Source organism: Miniopterus natalensis, chromosome 6 (genome assembly GCF_054644295.1).
Source record: "Miniopterus natalensis isolate mMinNat1 chromosome 6, mMinNat1.hap1, whole genome shotgun sequence".
NCBI classification, from domain to species: domain Eukaryota; kingdom Metazoa; phylum Chordata; class Mammalia; order Chiroptera; family Miniopteridae; genus Miniopterus; species Miniopterus natalensis.
In genome coordinates this window covers 14,300,990-14,318,660 of record NC_142086.1, presented here as the reverse complement: position 1 = coordinate 14,318,660, position 17,671 = coordinate 14,300,990, and the positions used below count along the sequence as shown (strand labels likewise).

The window sequence follows — 17,671 nt, the reverse complement described above, 5'->3', positions numbered from 1 at the left end:
AAGGTAGAAACGAGGCAAAGCCATTTTCTTACACCTCTTTGATTATGCTGATAAGCAGTGTGGTAACCATGTGCTCTTTTTCTGCAGTAATATTCTTGTGTCCTTTCTCCAGCTTACCAGACACACATGCATCAGTAGGAGCAGTAGCTATGGTGGTGGTCTTTTCCTCCTCCCCCTTCTACCTCATTCAGCTCTGGGAGTGTGTTTTTGAACTCCTGGAACTAGTAATGTTCTCAAAATCAATAGCTCCTAAAGGCCCTGCCTTAACCATTCACTTGAAGTTTTCCAAAGTTTTTCTAAGCATCTATTTCCCTCCTTTAAAACTCTTCCAGTTAATAATTCTTACAGTGATTTCTTTGTTCAGCATTGAGTCCTGACTGATATAGAGATCAGATACTATGTTTCATCATTTCCTTTGACTGGTCCTTATGTAAAATAAAAGAGCTGATAAGATATCAACAAACACTTGGATGGTTGTATTAGTTATTTGCTGCTATATAGCAAATTATTCCAAAACTTGGCAGCTTAAAACACGAAATACTTCTCTTATACAGTTTCTGAAGGTCAGAAACCAGAGAATGGTTTAACTGGATGGTTCTGATTCTGAACCTTCTGGATGGTCTCTCAGAAGGTTTTAGTCAAGGTTCAGGCTGAAGTCTGCAGAAAGCTCGACCTAGACTTGGTCACCAGTTTCTAAATGCTCTCCTGTGGTTGTCGATAGCAGCCCTCAGTTTCTCACTGGGAGGTTGATCAGAGGCCACAGTTTCTCAACACAGGGACCTTTCTGTTATGCTGCTCCTGACATGACAGTGGCAGCTAACTTTCCCAGGACAATTGATCTGAAGGAAGGAGAGAGAGAGAGGAAAAGAAAGAGACAACCAGAAAGAAAGGCACAGCATCTTTTGTAATGTGAACAAAAAAGACGCCACATACTAAACCTGACAAGTTCAGGCCTTACAAACTCAGAGACCTACGTAACCATATAGAAAGATATGAAGTTAAAACTTCCTAACTAAAATCGAATTTTGGTGGGTGGTCATGTCCTAGGCTAGTATCTTCCTTGACAAAGGTCGATCTTTACCTTAACTGAGCCTGTCTATTGTATTTTCGTATTTACGATAACATATCTTTGGCTTCTCAGAGTATCCCCTTCTTCCAGACCCCTGAGGGATAATCTTCCACCAGAGCACAAGGCCTCTCATTGTTATCTGTGCACCCACATACCAACTCTGTGTACCAACTCTATGCACTGTAAATGATCATTGTTCACTATCCTGTACCCACCAGTGTAAAGGAAGTATTTGTTTCTCCGTTTTAACCTTTATCCAATCTCTGCAATTTCTCAGCTTTGCTTTCTCCCACCTCTCTAACCTATCACCAATGAATTTCATATAGCCCCTTATGCCTCCTCCTCTTATTGTAATGCATAAGATAAACTGCAAAACTCCCATTCTCTGGAGTATTTTATTAATTTGTTGAGATTTTGTTTCACAGAAATCGTCATCAGTTTGGTTTAAATATAGTCATAAAAATTTTTAACAGTTTAGGTTGATAGTAACTTAACTTGATAGTAATCTGTGTTAGACGTGAAATATCATTACTTCTAATATGTTTGTCACAGAGCCCAACTTTGTTACAATATGGAAAACGACTACAAAAGAGTCTGAATTCTAAAACATAGGGGCTATCTTGGCGGCAGTCTGCTTTCTCCACCAATAATTCATTTCTCTCCTTCATGCAAATACTCTCACCCTCTCCCAAGGACCCCAAAGTCTCATCCCATTTCATCTTCACAGTATGATATCCAGAATCTCATCTTCTAATTAGGTCTAAGTGCAGAGGTATCTATTTGTGTGTAATTCTTTAAGAAAGGCTCCTTGAGTCCAGATCCTCTCAGTCTAGTGTCCTGTGAATTAAAGAGACAGGTGATCTCCCCCCAATCCACCCAACACACAGATCCAGCACACAATGGTGGAACAGGCACAGGAGAACTTTTATAGACACTCCAATTCAAAAAGAGAAAACAGGAGGACTCTGAACCATAGCAGTTCTGAAATCTATCCAGAAAAGTCTTTTTTTGGCTTATCTTTTTTTTCTTGCCTTTTCTTATAAGCTCAAGAACATATCAGGTGGCATCTTCAACACTGCGGCAGTTCTCCTTTTCCTGCTTTACAGATACTTCTCAAGTGGCAATGGAGTGAGAATATCATCAGTCAAAAATGCATTGAATACACCTAAACTACCAAACAGCAGAGCTTAGCTTAATCTACCTTAAACGTGCTCAGAACACTACAGTTGGGCAATTATCTTTAGTTTCATCTCAAGAGTACATGCCTCCCTCTTTTTTTCACCAGAAGCAGGAGAAACAGATGAGCATTTTGTAGACATAATGGAATGTGAAAACAAAACACAATATCCAAAAATAGAGGCAACACAGTATGCCGTAGAGTTATCAGTTGTTTACCTTCATGATCACCTGGATCATGAGAAAGTACCATACCACGTATTTCTAGCCAAGGGGGGGGGAAATCAAAAGTATGGTTTTTACTGAATGCATATCTCTTCCACACCATCATAAAGTTGAAAAATCATAAGTCAAATCATCATAAGTAATGAACCACCTGTACTAGAAAGCATCAGCATTGTTAAATTTTTGCCACTATAATTAGGATATCCTTTCTACAAGCATCCAGCAAAATACTCACCCTTCCTGTAAGACATCACTAGCAGCCTCTTCAAAAACTTAAGATATTAAGTTTCCAATAATGGTCTCTTCAAAACCCTACTAGCTTCTGTCCACTTCTCAGTTTCCAAGCCACCCACATTTTTATGTATTTGTTATAAAATAACACAGAGCTTATAGTAAAATCTGTATTAGTTATCTACTGTTGTGTAAAAATTTACCCCCAAACTCAACAGCTTAAAACCAAAATATTTATTATCACAGAAATTTTTAGAGGGCCAATAATCCAGAAATGATTTAACTGGATGGTTCTGGCTCAGGGATTCTCATGATATTGCAACCAAGATTTTCACCTGAGATGCAATGATCTGAAGCCTTGAATGGGGCTAAAGGATATACTCCCAAGCTTTCTATCATGGCTATTGATAGGAATCCTAAGTTAATTCATGTCTATTAGACAGAGGCCTTAGTTCCTTACCACATGAGTGTCCCTGGAGGTCTCCTTACAGTTCTCAGAGAAAATAATCTGACCGGGACACAGAAAGCAATGAAAATGAAAGGTTTGGTGTTTTACAACGTAATCTGAGAAGTAACATACCATTGCTTTTCCTGTGTTCTATTGGTAATACACACTTAACCTGATACAACTGTGAACAAACTACACAAATATATGGATACCACTCGGAGGCTGGGATCAGTGGGATCCATCTTGGAGTCTGGCTACCATAATGACCAAAAGCCAGATAATGTTTGTTATGTGTTTCTTTTTAAATGTTGTGTCTTAAGAATTTATTGAGTGCTTATAACTCAATATGAATTTTTAAATGTAAACATAATTACATGTAATTTAAATGTAAATATATTTAATTAACCACATATTTTATGAGTCATATGGGTCAGGCAGGGTTCTGCAGAGAAACATAACCGATAAGATGTGTGTGTGTGTCTGTGCATATGTGTGTGTAGAGAAAAAGGGTGAGAGAGAAAGAGATGTTTATTTTAAGAAATTGACTCAGGTAATTACAGAGCCTGGCAAGTCAAAAGTCTGCAAGATGGGCCAGCTGGCTGGAGACATAGAGAAGAGCCAGTGTTGCAGAACAAGTCCAAAGGCCATCAGGCTAGAGACTTAGTAAAGGGAAGACAGCAGTGTTGCAGTTCAAGACCCCAAGGCTGTCTTCTGTAGAATTCCCATCCACGTTAAATCGAATAATCTGCTTTACTCAAAGTGCACCAATTTAAGCATAAATCTCATCTCAAAACACCCTCACAGAAGTGCTTAGAATAGTGTTTAAACATACTCCTGGGCACCATGGCTTAGCCATGTTGACACATAAAATTAACCATCTGTTTTTTTTGTTTTTTTTTAATTGATTTTAGAGAGAAGAAGGGAGAGAGAAAGAGAGAGAAGAGAGAGAGAAACATCTACCAGTGGTCGCCTGCACGTACCCACCCCGGGGATTCAACCCCCAACTCAGATGTGTGCCCTGACCCAGAATCAAAGCCAATACCTTTTGGTGTATAGGATGATCCTTCAATCAACTGAACCACATCAGCCAGGGCTTAACCATCATTTTTAAACAAGGGATTGAGACAGGGTATTTTGGCGTGATGAGTAATAATATTTCTCCCCAAACAATATGTTCTTATATTCACTCACTCTCAGTTCAGAGGTGGTAAGAAGATAATTTTTGGTTACCTCTGACGAGAAGGTAGAAAGTTAGTTCTTATTCATGTCCAATGTTAGGATTTAGACATGTCTTATGACTGTCAGATTCAGGCGAGGTAACAGAAACTATTTCAAGAAAAACCAGAATGGGCCCCAGAAGAAAATTATCAACAGAGAAATAAGAACCTATACTATCAACTACCTTACCTACAAGACCTGGGCATTTAGAAGAGTGGTGGACTCATGTGCAATGACATGGTAGACACAGTAATCTGTTGCCCTCTGACCATCCAATGGCCTGTGCAAGCCCTGAGGAGAAAAAAGACTGGGTGAGTGCACAGGAAAAGCTTTTATTTTGGAGTGGAGCCTTAGAAACCCTACTGCAAGAACATAAAAAGAGAGCCAGATAAACTATTTTCTCTTCTCAGGAGACTGCCATACTGTACTGGAATTGGAAGAGGAAACTGGAAGCTGGCAGCATCAGCAGGGCTCTGAATAAAAGGGGACAATAGAGCAATTAAAACCTGCACTGGTGCCCAAAGGGCCAGGGAAAGATTTTGTCTAGAAAGCTTTGGCAGGTCATGATCAATGTGGAAAATGCCAGCAATACTAGTGGGAAATTGTGACAGGGGTTAGACTTTTGTTTGAATAACTAGGATCTTGAAGTTAGCGGGACAACAGTGGGAACATAAATATGACTCAAATTGCACCTATAGGTTCAAGTGTGTTGGAGAAATTTGGTTTACCAAGAGTTGTACATTATTTCCAATTTTTAAAAAATATATCTTTATTGATTTCAGAGAGAAGAAAGGAGAGGGAGAGAGAGAGAGAAAAATCAATGATGAGAGTCATTGATCGGCTGCCTCCTGCACAGCCCCAACTGGGGATCGAGCCGGCAACTCGGTCATGTGCCCTGACGGAGAATCAAACACCAATCGCATGGATCCTAGGTCGACACACTCAACAGCTGAGCCACGCCTGGCCAGGCTCCGATTTTTTTTATTTTCCTAGAACTAAGCCATATCCTAATATAGGATTCTTTATCATTTTAAGAAACAGCAATCTAACCCATCAAATGTTTATCTTACTTATAGATTCATTCAATAGAGAAGAAAACAGAAAAAATTCACACTAGGCAGCAAGAAGTGAGGGGTCTAGTCATCTATGTAATATACTAAACAAATAACTTCACCTGATTTATCAGAAAATCAGTTTATTTTATAAAATGAGAATATTAGTTCTATCATTGAGATACTGGATGAACAGATTCAATTAGACAGTGCTTGTAAAAAACCTGGGTAGAGAGCTCTGTATAAGCACAGTGGGGCATAATTATTTGATTGACTAGCTGTCTCCAGTCAGGAACCAAACAAAACTGCCCTTCAGTACATGCCTTTAAGTATAATAGTCTTGTGGCTGAAAATAAATATGTGATTTATACATTAAATAATTCCATTAGCAGTTACTCTTAACCAGACACTGTGATCTGTCAGCTTTTAAGAAGCTAGTTGATTTACTTAATGCTGAGTAATTCTGAAACCCATCTACCCATGGTTAGGCCATGAGCTCTAGTGACAGTCAGTCCTAGGCAGCTCTAATGAGGCATCACTTCTAAGCAAAAGGGATAAAAAGGGCCGGATGGTAAATATTTTAGGCTTAGTGGGCCATCTGGCCTACGTTGCAATGACCCATCTCTGCCATTGTATCAGAAATGCGTCCATATACAATATGCTAACAGTGGCTGTTTTCCAATACTTCTTATTTACATAAGCAAGCATCAGGCATGATTTGGCTCAAAAGTTCGAATTTGCAGACCCTGGTTTAAACAATTATTAAAGACACTTAAGTGAGTATGTGTGTATAGAGAGATCTCCCATTTCTTCTCTTAAAATATACTTATTTTACAAGTTAAAAAAATCCAAATGTATAGACAGATTAAAAACTAACCCAGATTAAAAACTATCCCACTTCCCACAATAAGGACTGTTATTATTTGATTATTTTACATATTGGGCTTTCAGGCTTTAGAAAAAAAAAAATGTAAATTACAGATAAAATAAAGCTCATTTTGATTACTACCCAGCCACATTCTCTTTACACTCTCTTCTTGAGGCAATCATTGTGACTATTTTGATGGATATGTTTTTTTATTTTAAAAATATTTCTATTAATATAAACATATCCATAATATATTCGTAAAATATATAGATTTTATTTATATATGTTTAAATGGCCTTCTAGCACATGTTTTTTAACTACACCAATGTATATCCCTCTGCTGGTTTATAAACATACTATGTCTATGTTGCCCCACATATTATGGAACACTTGATATTGTCATGTGTTTTTTTCTAATTTTGCCAATTTAATGGATAAAATAAAATTCAATTTTTAATCTTTGACAATTCAATTTAATTAAATCACATCTAATTTTTTAAATCTATATTTTCTGATTACAAATGAATTTAAATGCATTACCTTTTTTTATTGGCTGTAGAGGCCAAATGATGCCCACTAATCATATCCCAATCCCCAGAACCTAGGAATATGTTACCTTACATGGAAAAAGGGACTTTGCAGGTTAACGTTAAAGACTTTGAGATGGGTAGAGCATCCTGAATTACCCTGGTTCTTCTAACCCAATCACATAAACTCTTGAAAGCATTAAAGATGGAATCAAGGAAATGCAATGTCAGAAGGATTTTACCTATCATTGCTGACTTTAAAAATGGAGGAAGTTGGGTCACGAGCCAAGGAATGTCGCATCCTCTAGAAGCTGGGAATGACTCTCAGTTTACAGCTTTCACAAAAGCAAAGACCTCAGCACTGCAATATCAAGAATCTTAATTCTGCCAATGACCTGAATGTGCAGGAAACAGATTCTCCCACAGTTTCCAGGAAGGAATACTGCCTGCTGATGACGTGATTTTAGTGCACTGCAGACTGTGTCAGATTTCTAATCTGTAGAACTATAAGATAATAAATTTGTGTTGTTTTAAGTCTGTGAGTTTGTAGTAACTTGTTATGGCAACTATGGAATTGGATGTTAGTATTTATTATTTTGTAACTTAACTTTCTTATCCTTTATCCATTTTTCTATCAACTTGTTGGGTTTGCTTATTAACTTGTAGTTCTTTGAACATTTTGTTTAATAATACCTTGTTATAGTCTCTATTATATAAGTTGCCAAAATCTTCTCAATGTTTCTCAAGTCTTTTAACTTTGTTCACAATTGCCTTGATATACAGATGACTTTAATTTAATGTACTAAAATTTACCAAAATATGTCCATTCTTTTGTTGTCTTAAGAGAGCACTCTTTCTCTTTCATTAAAAGATAAATCACCTTTCGGCTTTCTGCTTGGAAGGGGCTGAGATGCAAGTTTCTTCAGCAGTACAGAATCCAGGTTCATTTGATACCAGCCACCTCCACAATGCCACAGAAGTTTGAACCCAACAAGATCAAAGTCGTATATCTGAGGTGCACTGGTGGGGAAGTGGGTGCCACATCTGCCCTGGCCCCCAAGATCTGCCCAATGAGCCTGTCTCCAAAAACGGTTGGTGATGACATCGCCAAAGCAACCAGTGATTGAAAGGGCCTGAGGATTACAGTGAAACTGACCATTCAGAACAGACAGGCCCAGGTTGAGGTAGTGCCTTCTGCCTCAGTCCTGATCATCAAAGTCCTCAGAGAACCACCACAAGACAAAAAGAATCAAAAAAACTTTAAGCATAGTGGAAATATCACTTTTGATGAGATTGTCAACATTGCCCAACAGATTTGGCACAGATCTTTAGCTAGAGAATGCTCTGGAACCATCAAAGTCATCCTGAGGACTGCTCAGTCTGCAGGCTGCAATGTTGATGGCCACCATCCTCATGACATCATAAATGACTATAAAGAAAAACTTTTCAATTAAAGATCACTTCACAACCAAAAAGAACCCCAGCAATTTCTAGGGTGAATGTTGCTAATGTGAATTCACTTCTTTTAGTTGTGTGCAGTAAGATACAGAAAATGAGAGATGAAAAATTAGATGAAAAGAAAAGATTAAATTTCAGTTTGTAGCAGTTATTCATTATAACATTTAGTTTCCTTTTATTTTATTACCTTAATATAAAACTAAAATTTGGGAGTCAAAACAGTAGAATATTGACAATTTCACATGATTTGATATATATACTTTACCCAATAGTTCAGATTCCTTCACAAAACCTTGCCACAGTTTATACTTTTTAGATAGGTCATAAGAAATGCTCTTTTTTTGGATAATTAAAATTCCCACAATAGATTATAACTGTTTCATAGGTTATCAGAACACTTAAAAAGCAATTTTAGAGCTTCCATTTAAGAAAACACAGTGACACACCATTGTCAGGCATGATGCCTCTGTAGGCACCTACATCTTTCCTTGACCTTAAGTGCCAGAGCCTTGGAACAAGACTAGGCTTGCAGGCAGCCAAGATAGCATTTTGCCTGAACTGACTTTCTGACTTTAATACTATTTACATAATACGCAGTCTGGTAATTTTCCATAGCAGCTTTACCCAGGTTTCTAGTTCATTTTCCAGCATAGGTCCTGTTAGCTAGGTGTTTTTGTCTGCCTTGCAGGGATAGGAAAGATCACAAGAGCTGATGTTAGCATATCTTTCAACTGGAACATCTTTGCTCTTGCAGAAAAGCAAGCTCTTGTTACTTGCAAATTGGCTTTGAAATGTTTTGTATCACTTTTATTGTTTCTGTTGTTCCTTTTTAAATAAAATCAATCAAAGAAGAGAGTAAAATTCAAACATTATCTTTTGTCAGCTGCTGGATAGAGAGTGACCTTAAGTCTCTCTCACACAACTGACTATACAACATTGTGGATTTGATAATGTAAATATAATTTCTGTGTCTAGCACAAGCTTTTATATATTAAACCACTGGGAGGCAGAGGGTATGGAGAGCTTTCTATATTTAATGAAGCTCTTCATTATCTGGGGATGTGAACCAGGAAATACCTAATGCATTTGCTTCAAAGTCCAGATTCTGTGGTGGCAGATGGGATTAGCCTAAGTATACCCAGAGGCCAATTCTCTTTCTGAAGAAATAATGATGATGAATATCGTTATTACGACGATTTCTTTCATCAAGGATCTAAGTATTTTATTAACCAGAGTTATAGCCTGGTATAATTTCAAGTTAGAAATAAAGCTCTTTTTCTCCTTCCTGCTGACAAAGTTTTCTAGGGTAAAATTAAAGCACATTTTAATAATGACCTTTTTCCACAGGTGAGACAAAAGGGAAAGGTGAACCAGAATTTAGACAGAAAAAGGTAGATGATTCATCGAGCTGAGATGAGTTACATACCATTTAGTGTTCTCATTAGTGCATACCAATACACAGTACAATCCTGAAGACTTAATGTATGAATTGAGAAATATTTCAGTTTTCCTTGGTATGGTCTACAGAACCTTGCTCCCTAAGAATCTCTAAGAATCTCTATGTATAAATATATATCATATGTATAGCACCATCCAATTTAACATTTTCACTGCTCTGAGAAGTACTGCAACAAAGAAATTTGTCTGACTTGTTTAGCCTAGTTTCTCCCAAATGTATTTGGTCACAGAGTTTCTGTCTTGAGTAATACCTGTTGATTCCTTTAAAAATGGCATTTCCCCAGAGAACACACATTGTGAAACTCTGATTTCCTCATTTATTACTTACTAATGAGATCAATATCTTAAATATTCAAATTCTTGGAGTTTTTGACATGTATTTTAGTTTATATTCTGGCCATAATATACATAGAAGGAAGATGTATGTAACATATGTCCAAATATTCTTGCTCCGCCCCTTTTTAATACAAACAATATCACTCCAAATGATGAAATTAGCCACATCTGTTGCGCTGCTCTCAACCACTTTAAGCCGGAGAAGAAAATGACCTTTTACTTCTTCAAAAAGAAAACAAACAAAGAAAAGAAGTGAATAATATTCTTCTCCATCTGTTTACCAATTAAATATCATGGTGAGTCATTTTTTTCCCTGTGAACAACAAAAATTACTAATGCATAAACAGAAAATATGTCTGTTTTTAATCAAGAATCTGAACTCTGTCAAAATGTTCTCAAATATCTTTTAAATTAATGATATGACCAGGGTAAGGAGGTTGGACTGTATGTGTAGCTAAACAGCTATCTCTGTGGGTTTTGTTTTTTTTTTTAAACCAGATTTGAAAATTGAGTTGGGCAAATGCCAAACACTAAAAGAGATTTGCTATTTTCATAACTGTCACAATCCATATGTGGAAACTTACTTGTCTGCAAATTACAGAGAGGATGAGCCCAATTAGGGAGGAAATTATGATTTCAAACTTTTTCAATAAATGAAGTAATTTTTTTAAAGAGGTCAAAAACATTACACATAAGGAGTCAATAAAAAATTATTTTTTCATTGATTGAAAAAGTATTCATTAAAGCATAGGCATAAGCACAAGGTAGAATGTCAAGTATTAGATAAATGTCCAATTAAGAGAGATAAATCTGATTTTAAATCTTGGATTCTTAAAATCATCACGCAACTGCAAAGATGCAGTTAGTTTCCAATGGGTATCATTATGTGAAAGACACTTCAGGGAAAACTTGATTCTTCACCAGGTTTTGGTCTAAATCTCCTTGTGTTCTATTCTAACACACTGGGCTTAACCATGTGTAAGATTAGATTGGAATCCAGAAAAAGACCAACATCCCCAGTCCCCAAAATAATTTCAATCCTCAAAATCTTACCATTTTAATGAGTAGTAGAGTCAACTACAGACAAAGGAAAGAAAAGACCATTTTTCCACAAATTTCAAAGTAAATCTAACCTAACCAATCTACTATCCATCTGGATATACTATAATTCTACTATGTCTCTCTTCTAATTTGGCTTGAGGATCCCCATCAAAATGGGAGATGATGTCATCTTCATTTTCAGGAGTTTCAAGACAGGAAAGTAATGAAAGAAGTTTTCCAAACAGAAAAATGGCAACCTGATTTGGAAGGTCTCCTCATTTCTCTAGTCCAAAACTCTATAGCCTATCACTATGGCCTATTTATGTCCTTGAGGCTGGAGTTACGACTGGGGAAATGAAAGGCCACTGGGTTCCACAGGGAGGTTATATGTATGTGTGTACCTTTAGGGAGTTGATATGCTATGAGTAGTTAGTGGCTGTCAAATGAGGCTACACTTCAGAGTATAAAAATAAAAATGGTTCCCAGGTCCCACTTCAGACATCCATATTTTTTACAACACATTAAGGTGGTTCCTAAAACTGCAGTTTTTGCTATAAACAGACATTGAGTTGTCTCTGGTAATTTTAATATAAAAAAATAAACTACAAAGACAGTCATCAAAGAAGCACAGAGAATGATCTTTACTACATGAATTATACTCAACAATCAAGTGGATGAGTAGTCTCTATCAAGGAAATATGTTTATAGGGGAACAGTCTAGAGTAAAGAAATATCTCTTTGGAAGTGATGAAAGAGTTTATTAGCACAAACCAAACGAAGAATCCAGACTTTAGGTGTAGGGCTAGGGTTCAGGACATGAACTTACTACTGATTAAAGTTTTTTTTTTATAAATACTCAAGTAGATATGTGGAAGAGAACAATTAAGTAAATGAATAAAATTCACTACATTCAAACCTACACTGAACATAAGTTAACTTTTAATTCATAATTAAAAGTTCATTAAATCTTCATTATGAGCATCAGTTCTTACTGGCTTGGCAAAGTAGTAGCAAATATTTAAAGATGGTGAATAAAAGATACACTTTCATTTCACAACCTGTCTGTTTCCATAACATAACATGTAGTATATGCCAATACAATGTATTTTCATTACATATACATGTAACATATATGTGTTACATATGTACATATAAATATATGGGTTTTCTGTTATATATATAAATTTTAATATATATTTTATATATAATATATTCTTATATATATTAATATATATATAAAGCACATATATGTATACACACACAAAAAACCCCCAGAAAACCCAGAGAGCTGCATATCTGTGAGTACATGGGGATACTATGAGGGAATGGGCAACCAATTCACACTTTAATACTCTTTTTACTCTGTAATATTAGAAGGAGGAAGGAACTTCTGAAGCATAATTTAAACATTATATATATTACATATAACATATTATATGCATTATATATAGTATATAAAGACAAATAATATCTATCTATCTATTTGCACACACAATACTTCTGAGGCACCAGAGTAAATGTATATTTGCAGAAATGCTATGACACTTCAGGGAGGAATACACATCTTATAGAGAGAATATTTCTTAAATGATTTTACTGTAAGTGAACCTATAGCATTTTTTTAAACAAAAATACTAATAGTTTTTCACTCAAATTTAAGTGACAATATTTTAGAAACATCATGGGCTGGTTTATATAACACATGAAAGAGTTTTTAATAGGAAAAATAATAGTTCACATAGTTCCCCTAGAAAGAAAGTCGGCGAGCAACTGCCTTGGGAAACTGTCTCATCAATGATTCGAAATTGGAGCAAGATCACAGGTGTTTTGTTTCTGATAAGAATTAGGTGCCAGTTATAATTTGCCTGTGGTGACCTTTTAAAATAATGTCAAGTCCCAAAGAACTACCACCATCTGGAGGGTTGCTGACTTGAAGACGTGGATCTAATTTAGGCATAGAAAGTAAACCAGGATTATCTTGAACAATGACAAACTGATCATAATTTGTAATAAGTCTTTGTTGGCTCCCTGAGTTAGACCCATTACCCTCTCTACATGGTTCCTAATTTCCTGAGTAAGAATAAGCATTGGCTTTTACAGTTATGCTCATCACAGGCCTACTTATACAAAGCACAGGAGAATGAGCCCTTGTCCATTTTCCACTCCCAAATTCTTCTAGATAAAGGTGGTCACCAGCAGAATAGGACACACAATATACGTTAGGTAAGTATATGAAAAAATTGTCAATGCCTAATTCTAGCAAAATTATTGGGAGAAAAAATGGGTATGTGCTCTACCTAAAAATTCTTTCAAGCATGCAGGTTCAAAAGAAATTTTTACATATTATCTATTCTAACCTACAGCGCAAAGCTCTTCCCAAATTCTTTTCAGGTATTCAGATAGGTTGAACTAGCTAGAGAATGTATGGCTCAACTATTAATTACTATTTATTTTATTTCTTTTGGTTGTTCTCATTATAATATAATGCATTTTTCATAAAGCACCAGTCCTGCATCAATAAACCATGAGGAATATGTGGGCCATGTAACCCTTACTAAAATTTTAACTCTCATTAAATAGACCCCCATTGTGATCTTGAATAATTTCACAGCTTCAATAAAAAAAATAATAATAAAAATTAAGGTGTCTCATAGTCCTTTCTGTTTTGTCTCCTAATTTGTCTGTTTCCCCACAAATTCTTGGAGACTTATACGGTTCTTCCTGGCTGCACTGACAACCTATTTTACCATTACTAACTATTCAAAATATATTTTTCTCTTCTTATAATCAGCTAATAAAACCCATTCAACATTATTTGTATTTTTATATTGCTTAATTTTATATTTCAAATGAAATTAAGTTAGCTCTAAATATTATTTGTTGACTTTTTACCTTATGTGTTTAAATGCACACATGCACACACACAATTTGGCTAAAAATATATTAATGTAAGCTTTTTCAGTTATCAACTCCAAAATTAAATCATACTACCATTTTAAGGCACAATTCCTCATCCGTTTGTCATATAGACAATTTGAAAACATAGAATCTAAGGTAAAAAAATAGTAAGCCTCTGTAAGACTTGACTCCTGTACCCAAGTTTTGTAAGTGATGGTTTAGCACTTAGGTTCTCCGTGTTAGTTTCCATCCTTTATTCACATGCTGCCTTCTCATTCCTTGTGTACAAATCACTGCTCTCTGGTTACACTGTCAAGAAGAAAAAACATTCTCAAAATATTTATTCATCCAGCAAACATTAAATGGAGGCCTAACTCTGTGTCAGACATAATATTATATACCTTGGAAACAGACATGATTCTTTCCCTAAAGAGCCAATATCAAGTGGGGAGAAAGCTAAGAGCCATGTTAAGTACTGCAATGGATATAAGCACGCTTTGGGGGTGATGCATGGGCTATAGTAGAGCAGAAAGCCTGAGAAACAGTTTAACATGTTCATGCTCACATCCCAACTCTGCTGCCTAAGACTTGACCAAGGAAATGTTGCATGATGTCTTTAGATAAGTTTCCGTATCTAAATGTGCCATTTTATTCCATGCCTAGTTAAATGTGCCACCAAGAGTAGTGACAGTTTATGAAAATTGTATGCAGCACAGCAGGTACATACAGCAGGCCTGCTGTGATAGCTATCAAGAACAGAACCCCAGGGAAAAAGCACTGGATTCTCCCTGAAGAAGTCAGGACAAGAGACTCCAAGAGGAAGTGATCCATAACTATGGGAAACAGCCAGATTCTGATATCCCTGTATTCTGAATTAAGAAGCTTAGACTTAGGCTTGAAGTTACTGTGCAAAATTTTGAGGAGAAAAGTTAAATAATTAAATTAGCATTTCAGGAAAAAATTACTTGATCTCTATGTAGAACATGGATTGGAGCTGAGCAAATCTAAGGAGGAAGGCTAAATGTTATGTTACTGAACACGTAAGGGAAGCAGTTTCACTGGACTGAATCAGATTAGTGGAAGTGGGTATGGATGGGACAGAAATCACAGAAATCAGTGGCCAACTGGATATAAGAGGTGGGGATGAGAGGATGCTGATTTAAAAGCTGGCTGTATTTTGTTACCATTCAGTCAGGAACATAATTAAAGCATTAACTTTCTTGGCTTAAGCATCAGGTGTCTATGAAGAAATGAAACTAAAATTCCTTTGTAGTTTTTGGAACTGGGCTCGTAACTTTGTGGTTGTCCTGCATGTATGAGAAAACTAGTTGGCTTTGAGGGTAGTGCCAACTGTGCATTTTATCTATTTGTTGAAACTTACTTTAAGTTTCCTAAAATCTGGAAAAAAATGTCTCATACTTCTCTGTAAATATGTAATAGATCTTTTCTGTCGACATAGGCATATGTACAGAGTGTCATTTCCACATTTATAAAACATGAAGCTGGCTTACACAAGGGCCTTATCTTTCTTGGTTAAGGTCAGTGGTCAACAGTGAAGCAAGTAACTCATCTCTAACAAAGGCTTTTTGGCCACATCTTCTTGCTTTTCCCTTATCTAACAAAATATGAAGCGTTCCGACAAGTTGTATTTGGAAAAGCAACAAAATGAATCATCTCTAACATGATGATTTCACATCTTGACTATCAGAAACATTTTCTGCACAATCTCAATATCTGTGCCGTGGAAAGGCCGTGTATGCAAAGTGGCCTCCAAGTGTCGAAGGAGCCAAGAAACCAAAGAACAAGACAAAGAAACCCAGAGTGTTGGTTCATGAGTTTAACAGAGAACTTACCGACAGTAGTGGGTGGTCGTAGGACATTCAGATCTCTGCAATTTTCACCTTCTAGATCACCCTCTTTTATATCCCCTACAAGCTAGGAAAGGAGTGTGTGAGTAGTCAGGGGAGAACAAAAGACCAGATACCAGCAGGCCCTGATGCCAGGGAGAACTGAGAGATAGATAATATCTAGAGCTAGTTGCCCCAGAGAAATGAGTAATGGAAACTACATGACTGGTAGAAACCTTTGCACACATTCCAGAGCCACCTGGGAGAAGACGCCTAGGTCCAAGGTCTGGGCTCATTCACTCTGAAGTAAAGCTGGCAGATTAGCTTCAGGATGGAGTCAGTTTTTCAAGACGGAGTCAGCTTTATCCATACAGTGTTGCAACTTCTTTTAAACTCCAAGTCATTTAGATTGTACAAAATACTCTTATATGCATTATTACATTTACTAAAAAATAAGAAAAAGTTAGGATAAATTGTTATTGATGAACTTATATTTAGTTTCTGGAAAACTAAAATAGAATTACTTTTCAGAGTTGACTAAAACAATAAGACAAAAATCGATGCAGATAATATCAAGCTGTGGTAGGCTGAATAAGCCCCGCTCCCCCAAAAATTCACCATTTGAATCCCAGAACTTGTAAATATCTTCCTTTACACTGTAAAGGAAACTTTGTAAACGTGGTTAAGAGGCTTAGATATGGGGAGATTATTCTGGATTATAAGAGTGTGCCCAGTACAATCAATAGTGTCCTTATTATAAGTGGGAGGCAGAGAGAGATCTGACTAAAAAGCAGAAGGTGATGTGAGAAGAGGAGAGATGGGGACAGGTGGCTCTGGCAGCCTTTAGAAGTTGGAAACAAATTTTTTCTTGGAGTCTCCCAATGGAACCAGCCCTGTTCCCTCCTTGATTTTAGCCAAGAAAGACTCATTTTGGACTTCTAATCTTCAGAACTATAATAAAATAAATTTGTGTTGTTTTGGTAATTTATTAAAGCAGCAAATGAAAACTAATACAGATTCTGATATCTGGAAGTGGAGTGCTGCTGTAACAAATACCAAAGAGTGTGGCAGTGGCTTTAGAATTGGGTAATGGAAAACGGCTGGAAAAATTATGAGGAGCATGTAAGAAAAAATGCAAATTGCCCTGAAGAAACTATTAGTAGAAATATGGATGTTAATGGCTCTACTAGCAAGAATTCAGAAGGAGGTGAAAATCATGATTTAAAAAAAAAAAAAAAAAGCCTAGCCCTAGTAGGGTGGCTTATTTGGTTGGAGCTTCCTCCCATACACCAAAAGGTTGTGAGTTCGATTCCTGGTTGGGGCATGTACTGGAGGCAACCAATCAATGTTTCTCCCTCATATCAATGTTTCTCTCTCTCTCTTCCCCTTCCTCTCTCTCTAAAATCAATACACACATCCTGGGGTGAAGATTAAAAAAAAAAAGCCTAGATCATCTTAGAGTATACCTAAATTGTCATAAACAGTCTTCTATTTATGATAGAAATATGGAAGGTAAAGGTTCTGTTTATGAGAGCTCATAAGGACAAGAGAAACAGATTATCAGAAACTGGAAGGAAGGGCATTTTTATTACATAGTGGCAGTTTGCAGAATTGTGTTTTACAGTTATATAGACCGCAGAATTTATAAGTGATGAACTTGGAAATGAGATGAAATTTTCAAGGGATGTGTTAAAGTTACAAGCTGGTTTATTCTTGACACTTATAGCAAAATACAAGTGGAAAGAGATAGATTGAGGTAATAATTGTTAAGCAAAAAGAGAGCTAGTGCTTGCTAATTGGGGAATTCTTAGCCAATCCA

At 36.4% G+C, this 17,671-nt stretch overlaps 1 pseudogene; it reads left to right on the top strand.

The window, feature by feature from the left end:
- Positions 1-7,767: 7,767 nt before the first annotated feature.
- Positions 7,768-8,268, top strand: LOC107528594 (large ribosomal subunit protein uL11 pseudogene; annotated as a pseudogene).
- Positions 8,269-17,671: the final 9,403 nt, after the last annotated feature.